At 38.2% G+C, this 9,246-nt stretch overlaps 1 long non-coding RNA gene across 1 annotated transcript; it reads left to right on the top strand.

Moving 5' to 3' along the window:
• Positions 1–4,687: 4,687 nt before the first annotated feature.
• LOC106149186 lies at positions 4,688–8,932 on the top strand. The gene is made up of 4 exons (XR_001235182.1): positions 4,688–4,901; positions 5,562–5,742; positions 7,971–8,110; positions 8,426–8,932. It is a non-coding gene; the product is annotated as an uncharacterized LOC106149186 (long non-coding RNA).
• Positions 8,933–9,246: the final 314 nt, after the last annotated feature.

Raw genomic sequence — 9,246 nt, 5'->3', positions numbered from 1 at the left:
AATAAACAGGAAAGGTTAACAAGGTAGGACACAGAGATGATTATTGACACTGAAGGGAGAAAGGCAAAACAGCACCTAAGCTTTGCATCTGATATCAACCTGTTTGATAAATAAGTAATGGGAAAAAGAATCTTCGCCCTCAGATTTACACATTTTGTACTCTTCTAGCTATGACCTTTGTACATGGCCACAAATCTGTTGCTAAAGAGCAAGCCTATGAATTATGTAAAACAAGAGCTGGTTCAAAGGATTTATGTTAGCAATAAGTAGCTTCACTCTGCCCCTGGTGAGAAGAGAGAGATCTCTTCCCACTGTCTTTTTCCCCAGAGTTTTGAGGATATATATGTTTATTTTCTCCACAATTTTTTTTACTCATTTATTACCCAAAAGATTAATCCAGAAGGAAGTTATTTTTGCCTAAAGGAGAACAGAGCTAATGGTCAGAATAATGATTATTATTGTTGATATCTAGCATGGTTAATACAAGACAAACTTTAGGACTTTACCTTTGAAGGAAAAATGGGATAAATGAGAGTCTAGAACAATGACATGTTGACTCACTTCCAAAGATACCTGTCAGGGAAGTGAAAGGAAAGCTGACAAACCCTGGGAGGCGTCATTCTTGATCAGACTTTTGAGATCATAAAATAGATACAAAAATGACAAACAGTTGATTAGAACTATGAAATCTGAGCAATGCGTGCAGACTGATTTCTTCAAGCTGATTTCAGTTATGTTTAAAAAAGAAAATATGACCTAGGCTAACTTGGTAAAGGGGAGTAAAAGATACAGAAAATTTAAAAAGTGGTACAATAAAATAGATATTACTCCTGCAAAATACAAAGTCTCAAAGAAACCCTATTTTTTGAGGGGTGTAAATATGTAAAATGTATCCTGTTAAATGGGCCCTCTCCGCCCTTAAGTATAGCAGTACTGATATATTTCAGTATTCAGCTGGTCATAAGCTAAATTTTATAAACATTGTCTTAAACCAACATTTAAAAACCCTGGCAAATACAGATCATAGATTCAGTCAGAAAGAACTGAAATAAACATTTCAATGTTAATTAGACAGAGCTAGAAATCACACCCAGGTTCAAGGTACTTAGAATCAACATGCCTCACTATCTTTTGCCTTGTCCTCCAGGATAGCTTACTTTCACAGCATGGTCCCAAGGATGTGACTTTCTATTATGCAGTCATCTACGCTGTTATAGGAAGAACGATTTTTAGGGTTCCAGGACAGCTTAATCTCAACATTATTGAAATTTTTTTGATTCTTTGTTACAAGGTAGTAACCATTTCCTCTTTTTCTTTAGGTTCCTTGTCTGAGATCTTTGTTGTCTGTACATTTCTAGCAGACTAGCTGGTATTCAAATCCTCTCTACATAGAACTTTTATTATATTCATGAGACCACATTGCCTCACTGTGAAGAGGACACTTTCTTATATACAAAGGTACATGGTTGGCACCCATTAACTGTACCATACTTTAAATAACCTGTCCATTTCTCTGGCCAGTGAAACACGATTCCCTTAGATTTGTGTGGGAATTAAATTTAGATTATGCACCTTTGAAAAACTAGCAAAACTTAAACTTAGAACAAAATAAAACCTGAATGATTCTAAATCTCTGTGGAGAAAATCACAGAGCTAGTCGCTTTCCCTACTTAGTTGGAATTACATGGTAATATTTATAGAGAAGTTAGTATGCTCGCAAAACTATCTACTAGGAGTCTAAATCATGATTCTTAATAGAATATGTTTAAAAATTTCAATACCTATCAGAACAACTCAAGGATTTCAAAACACGGAGAACCATTTATTAGAAAAAAATTTTGATTAGAAAAAAATAGGGATACTGAGAATTTCTTTCCTGTACCTGTGAGTTATATTATATCAAATACTCCTCTTTGCTTATATAATTATGAATTATGTGACAACACAACAAGAAGAAATATTCTCCATTTGAATACTGGCTACGAAACTCCAGAACTAGCTGGTTTAGAAAAGTTCTCTACACCTTGGGACAAAAGTTCTGAGTAGGTTGGTTTCCATTCACCCAAGTTAGTGTCTTTACATTAATGTGGAGTGGAAATCTTTAACTTGGAACCTGTAGACAACATATTGAGAACTCATAGACTGTCACAAGAAAATTTGGGGTTTTCCACCCAGTTAATTCACTCACACCTATCATTACTTCATATATAGTCAGGTATAGTTCAATTTGATAACCATTCTTGAAAGTGTTTAGCACACTTCATCTCAACATCCAGCAGCAAAATTTGTCTTGTTTCTAGTGTTTATTATCTCCTGTGATGATGGTACTAGAATAGTCATTTTCTATGGCATGGTAATGACTCACAAATAAATGATATTTTTTTAAATGAGTTTAGCAACATATCTGCCTTATGTTGTTGAGCTATGTTATGCTATGCTAAGTTGTGTTATGAGCAAATAGTTGCTCAGAGGGTGGAAAGACTTGCTGACAAATACATATGTTCCATATTAGGTTTTCAAATTACTGTTATATCTCTTTTATGCCTATACTAAAACAAATGTTTCAGGATAGTGTTGTATTTTCTAAACATTATTTTACATGTACACACATTGTTAAATTTTGAGGTTTTATAAAACAGTACTATTCAGTTTCAAACCTTTAACAACATGCTTTATTTCGCTTAGTATTATGTTTCTAAGATTTGTGTAGGTGGTTGCATGTAACTATTGCTATGGTTAAGCTCTGTTAACTTGTTTGGCTTGGTAGCCAACTAGGGGATTAGTACATTATACTTCTGGGTGTGTCTGAGTGGGTCATGGATGCATTACTTTGGGTAGGTGGTATATCTGGTCCTGGATCCTTTGGTGTTCCCCTGTTTTGCTTACTCCCTCCCATAAATTAAGCAACTTTGTTCAACCATGGTATATCTGCCTTAAAGCCAGCCAACCAGGAACTTAATATTTTGAAACCTCAAGCCAATTAGAACTAAAAGTTGTGAATATGGAATATTGTACCCCAGTGATAGAAAAGCTGAGTAATACAACCATTATTCATTAATTTTCACTACTCTGTTTAATATTCTATTGCAAGAATATTCTGCAATTTAATTTTTCCTTCTTCTGCTGAGATCCACCCTTTATCTTTGCTACTAAGCATGATGCTTCGGGAGTATTCTGACAGATATCTATTTGTTACATTTGCAAATAATTTTCCAGATTATATACTTAGAAATGAAATTACTGGATCAAATGGTATGCATTTATAAAAATTTGAACTATAATGACAAATTGCTTTCCAAAGCAGGTATAACAATGAACACATTCACCAGCTGCACATAAGCATTCCAAATGTGCCACATCCTTGCCAATGCTTGGGATTTTTAAGACTATTTAATTTTTTTCTTTCTGTGGTAAAAATGACTTCTTCTGCAGAATTCTTTATCATAGAATTTGCCAATTTTTTCAAGTGTGTAATTTTTTTGGTTCTATAGAGTTTTGGCCCTAAGCTGCTGAATATTGGTGTTGAGACCATTTTCTCCTGGTTGCTGGCCTGTCCCACATTCTTGTGCTTATCACTGCATGGTGCTGAGTGGCCTTGTGTTCATTGTGATTATTGGTCTTACCCGTCGCCATCTTCTTTTCTTCCTCCTCCTCCTCCATCTTCTTCTTTGTATCTCAAGGCCATGGCTTTTATTAGATACTTGATCATTAAGAGCCAGCCTCAGTCTATCTACTGTCCTAGGGATCCCACCACCAGCTTCATAGCAGTTAATGTGATGGGCTCATCTCTTATTACCTCTTCCTCTGGTCCTTGTTCTCGATAGGTTTTGCTAACCATCCTGGTCTCAAGCAGTCCAGATACTGTCTCTACTTTTCCCTGGCTTCTGAGCTATACTAAATAGGGTGCCCAGCACTGTAAGAGAAGTGGATGACTGCTTCATGGTTTTGAAACAGAATAAATTCTACCATAATTATTCCTTGGAACACTGTTCATCTGAGAATGAACGGAGCATTTTTCAGAACTTCTTAAAGTGATGATCTTTGAAAATAAAGACAACAGTCCTCCCAGAAAACAACACAGTTGAACATCATAAGCAAAAGCTGCCTCAGAGTAAACTGCTGCCTTCCTAGGAAAAAATGTGCTTTTCAGCACTTTTACATCATTTAGCTCCTTACTGCCTCATTGCTTGCGAGTTACATTTCAGCTTGCGTCATTTGTCCTTGGTTTTGTACAAACTTACACTGCTGCTTAAATATCCTTTGCATCAGTTCACTTCTGGATTTTCTCTTAGTGTTTGGCTGAATTGTTTGAGTTTGTCTCACCTCTTACACATTACTTGAGGGGAATACTACAGGCAGTTAAACAAATAAATTCTTCTAGATAGTAATGAAAATGCACTAAAATATTCATCAGCCTTAGTTCGGGAGGTTTCAAAAATCTTACTACACCATGAATAAAATAAAACCAGTTAGATCTAGGACTAAACAAGTGCTACTTTTTCATAAGACCGTGCCAAAACCAACAAATCTACACGCATGCTTCCCACCTGCCTGCATTTCTCGAATCCCCTGTGTTTCCTTCTTTTGTCCCTTTGATGACAAACACAGTGTTATCTGCCACGTCATTCCTGTAAGTAGAGACCTTTGTAAGTTTTCCATCTCACAGTGTGACCATTCCACCACAGACTTCAGGTGACACGGAGCTGCCAGGTCATTCTGCCTATCTATCACTGACAACCTGTCTGCTCTGGATTCCTCTTTTGGAGGTGACATGTGAGTAGGTCAAAGAGAGTAGGTGGGTAATAGAATTGAAGAGCTGCTGTTCTCTGGACATAGCAAGAGAAGAGACCTGAGCAGAGGAGGCTGGCAGAGGGGTTCACTCATCCCTGAGAAAAGAGCAGGTGAGTCTGGTGTTGCTGTTTCCCAAGACCCATCCCACTCTCCTGAGAGAATCCCTGTCAGAATGTGATCTGCGAGTCTATGAACCATTAACATTTTGGCAAAAGGATGAGTTCTAGAAGTAGGTCTGAGCATGATGACTGGCTCTCCATTATAGTCTCTACTGCAAGCAGGGAGGGAGAGGGTGGGGAAGAGAAGGGAGGGATGATAGGGGAGGGGAGGAGGGAGGAAAAGATGGGGATGGCAAGAGAGGAGGGGGAGGGATATGAAGAAAGCAAAGGTAACAGAAGGAGAAGAAAGGAGGGAGGAAGCAGGGAAGAGGGGAGATAGAGAAACAAAAAAAGAACAAGTCCCTTATCACAAATGAAAGCCGATGCCTGGAATTGCAATTAGAGCTTAATCCCTTTAGTTTGAGATCCTGACTTTTTTAAGAATGAAATGTCACAGGTTGGGTGAATAATTAAATAATTCTTCCCTTCCTGGTCATGTCATTTGCACTTTAATGCAGCAGAAGAATCAGAAAGAGGGTTTTGGTGGAGGCTAGAGACAAAGCTGGGTCACTGGCGGTGAAAAGTGAAAGGAGGATGAGCAAAAAGAAGGGGCAGGCCAGGCACTCCAAAAGCCACCCCCTCCCCCGCACTGCTCCTTTGAATCTCCTTCAGGCTGGCTGGCTGTGCAGGACAGAACCTGTCTGCAGTGTTCCACCTCGTAACTGCTTTGCTGCTCCTGTCCTCATGCCTCCCTTCTCTTACACACCTCACACAACAACTGCTACGCCCAGAGCAGGCTGGAGCTGAGAGCAGTGCAGCAGGGGCTTTGGAAACAACAGACCTGGACCTGAGTGTAAGTGCTGTCATTTACGGGTTACAATGTAAGTGTCATTATTTTATTAAATACTTGCCAGTATAGCAGGTGACAAAGCATGTGCCATTGTTTTAACTGGATCTCTTTGATTTCTAAATATAAAAAAGCATTTGAAAATGATAGCTTGTAATTGTGCTTTGTCCTTAAGGCCTTGGTTTGCCCATAGGTTTAGTGGCTGATAGTTGGGATTATCTTAAGAGGAGTTGGAGGAACTGGGGCAGGTACAGGGCTCCACCCATGCCTGGAGTCAGAAAGATCCTGCAAACATTAGGGGTTCTTTGTATAATGCTGATTTTTTTTTTTTTTAAGAAAGCCACTGAATGGGAATGGACTTCATTTTTTCAGTTATCAGACTAGATATTGCCCTCACACCTGACTTTGCTCTGTGTCACTAACTTACCACAAACCTGGACACATCTTTTTCTCTCCATGTCCATGGGCCTCCTCTGGTTTCTCATATAGGGCGTGATTTTGCTATATAGTCCCCAAGGTCTAAAAAGTTTCACAATAGGATAAAAGTATGAATACTGCTTCCATGTAAAAACATAAAGTACAGACACATGGTAGAACATAAACTCCACAAGGGTAGGGACTTCTACCTCATTAATATATCCGTAAGAACCTCAGTGTATGGTGCAGAGTAGATGTTAAAAAATATTTGTTGAGTGGAAAAAACTATTAATTTGTGTATAAAAAGATGCATTTCATGAAGCAAAGTGTCTAAACATCACTTTTTAAGGGCTACTTCTAACAATAAGCTAAATTTTGTGAAAACAATGACATATGATATGCCACCTGTTAAACTGGCATATGTTTAAAAAATAACAATATTCACAGCATCTATAAATGATGCCTAAATTGTCACTTTTATCCTATAATAGACAGTCTTCATGAAATTCAGTGTGGCACTGAATTTATCAAAAGCTTGTTTATCAAAAAACTTAACAATATGCACATACTTTGACCCAGCACCCTTGGTCTCTATACTGAGAAATGTATTTTAAGGGTCGAAGGCATAGATTTAGCTATAAGAATGCTATTTATACTTGCAAAATTCTGAAACAACCAAAATGTTCAACTCTGTGCAACTGGGCAAATAAAAAATGATAGTCTTTTAATGAAGTACCAGTTAGCAATTAAACACACCGCAAATGCATAAAAATTTTAAAGAATAATCACAACAAATGTAGTAAGAAAGACATTTTATTAGACAACATGGATAATGTGATTCCACAAAAATCCATATTACATCTATGGAAAAGGTTCCCATGGCATATACACTACAAAATTAACCTTGACTGTATCTGAGTAATGGAGTTATAGGTTTCTATTTTTTCTCATTTGTGCAATTTTTTCTTTCCTTACAATGGCTATAAAGTGTTTCAATAATGAAATAATAAATCATTTTAATTTTAAAAATTTACCTTTTAGCTTCAACACATGCAGACTTGCAGGAGGGCTTCTCTTTCTTTTTTTCTCTTTTTTTCAGTTTTTTTTTTCCAGTACCAGGAATCAAACTCATGACCTTGCGCTTGCCAGGCAGGAGCTATGCCGCTGAGCTAAATCCCCAGCCCCTAGGTCATCTCTTTTGGTGGTATCTGTGCTGTTTTCTTTTCTCACCTAGGCTTTCCGGTCTTGTCATTAGCGTGGCTAAATTAATCAGATTTTAAGCTCCTTAAGGGCAGGGTTTATATCGCTTCCTTATTCTTTAAAGTAACTTGCACCCCTTCTGGCTGCTTAATAAAAATTCACTGCCCTGAATTCAGTCAAGTGCAATTTCAATTTCTGCTCTCATTAAATGTCCCCTATAAATCAATTTAAACAGCTCTAGTAATAAGAGTATCCCCCAAGGTTTCCTTTTTTCCTCTTTGTTGTAAGTCAATTCCTCACAGTGCCTGACACTAGGGGAGAAGATCCTAGTTCAGTTGCAGCACATGTGAGACGCAGAGAGACATTTATTTTGTGTTGCTTCAGGGTGGCTGAGCTAAGTAACAGGAAAGAGAATTCAGTTCATCGAAGAAGAACTTCTAATTATTAAAGATGGGTATCAAGAGGAGATGGTTGTATAACAGGTTTATAAACCTCCTTTCACTAAGATCACTTAAGCTGAAAATAGAAAACAGCAGTGCGGTAACAATACTAGTCAGAAGTTTGATTGGGCGGCCTTTGATCATTTTACAAATCTGAATATGCCTTATTTGTTTTAGGCCTCGTCTGTAAGAAATCAAAGGAGGCCAGGAGGAAAGTAAAATGCGCAGATGGATTTTGGTGGCTCAATGCTGTACAGAACCTGCCCCCGAATTCCAGACCCAGGAACTCCTTCCAAAGTACCATGCTAAGCATTCTGGTAAGCACTTGATGCAAAATTATTTTGTCTCATACTCCCAAAACAACCCAGTGAGGTAAATTTGTATAGATAAGAAGAAAACTGAGACAAATAAAATTTCAATAATGCCCCTAAACCATGCAGCTAATGCAACCAAACAGCATTTAATCCCAGGTGGGTCTGACTTCAAAATACTGAATATAGTAATAGGCCACATGGCCAGTGAAATGCTGTCAGGGTTTTCACCAATAGTAAGCAGCGTTTTTAGAAGCTGACCTATGGACCACACCTAGACCAACTTCTCTGTTCTGTCCCAATCTGTTCCTGCGCCCTCAGAACCCAGCCAGCATGGATGCTCCTTTTTTGCTGCATTGACGCTCTGCACCTCCCATGAGCACTGGTTGCCAAGTCACTCTGTCTCTTTTAATGCCAGCCATGAGAAGCATGCACAATTATACTAAGCAAAGTGTCTCTCTGAGAAGCACTTGAAGATCAGGCTCACAGACTATTGAAAAGTGTGATGATTAACTTTATGTATCAGTTTGATTTGGCTTAGTGATTCCTAGGTAGCTGATAAAACATTTATGCATGTGTCTGTAAGGAGGTTCTGGAAGACAGAAGCATCTGGAAGAGAGTGAAATTCTGTCTGTCTGTCTCCTTCTGAGATACAATGTTCATCTTCTCATTCTTGCTCTTGGAGCTTGGATCGTGTTTTGAACTGAAGTAGCCCTGATTCTCAGGTTTTTTGACTCAGAATGAATTCTGCATTATACTACTGGCTTTCTTCATCTTGAAGTTTGAACAGGGCATATTTGAAGGCTTCTTGGACTTCATAATTTTGTAAGGCAGTTTCCATAATAAATCTCTTATAATCTCAATATGTTTTCTTGATTTTGTTTCCCTGAAGAATACTGACCAATATGCCTTTGTCCCTTCTCCCTGCACACCTCAGACAAAACTGACCTTCAGCTGCACATTCTTCAGCAAAAAGCCCCTCTATGTAGTTGAAGTCAAATCAGTATTCCCTGAGGTGGTAGCTCTCCACACAGTGTACACTATGGTGGTTCATTTCCTTTTGATAAGAAAGAATCCATTTCTGGTCCACGTAATTCTTGTGTCTACTTCCCAGCTAAACACATCATGTCCATACCTTACCT

Source organism: Chinchilla lanigera, unplaced genomic scaffold (genome assembly GCF_000276665.1).
Source record: "Chinchilla lanigera isolate Chin_1 unplaced genomic scaffold, ChiLan1.0 scaffold00038, whole genome shotgun sequence".
NCBI classification, from domain to species: domain Eukaryota; kingdom Metazoa; phylum Chordata; class Mammalia; order Rodentia; family Chinchillidae; genus Chinchilla; species Chinchilla lanigera.
The sequence above is the reverse complement of the archived record's forward strand: the minus strand, read 5'-3'. Positions and strand labels throughout refer to the sequence as shown.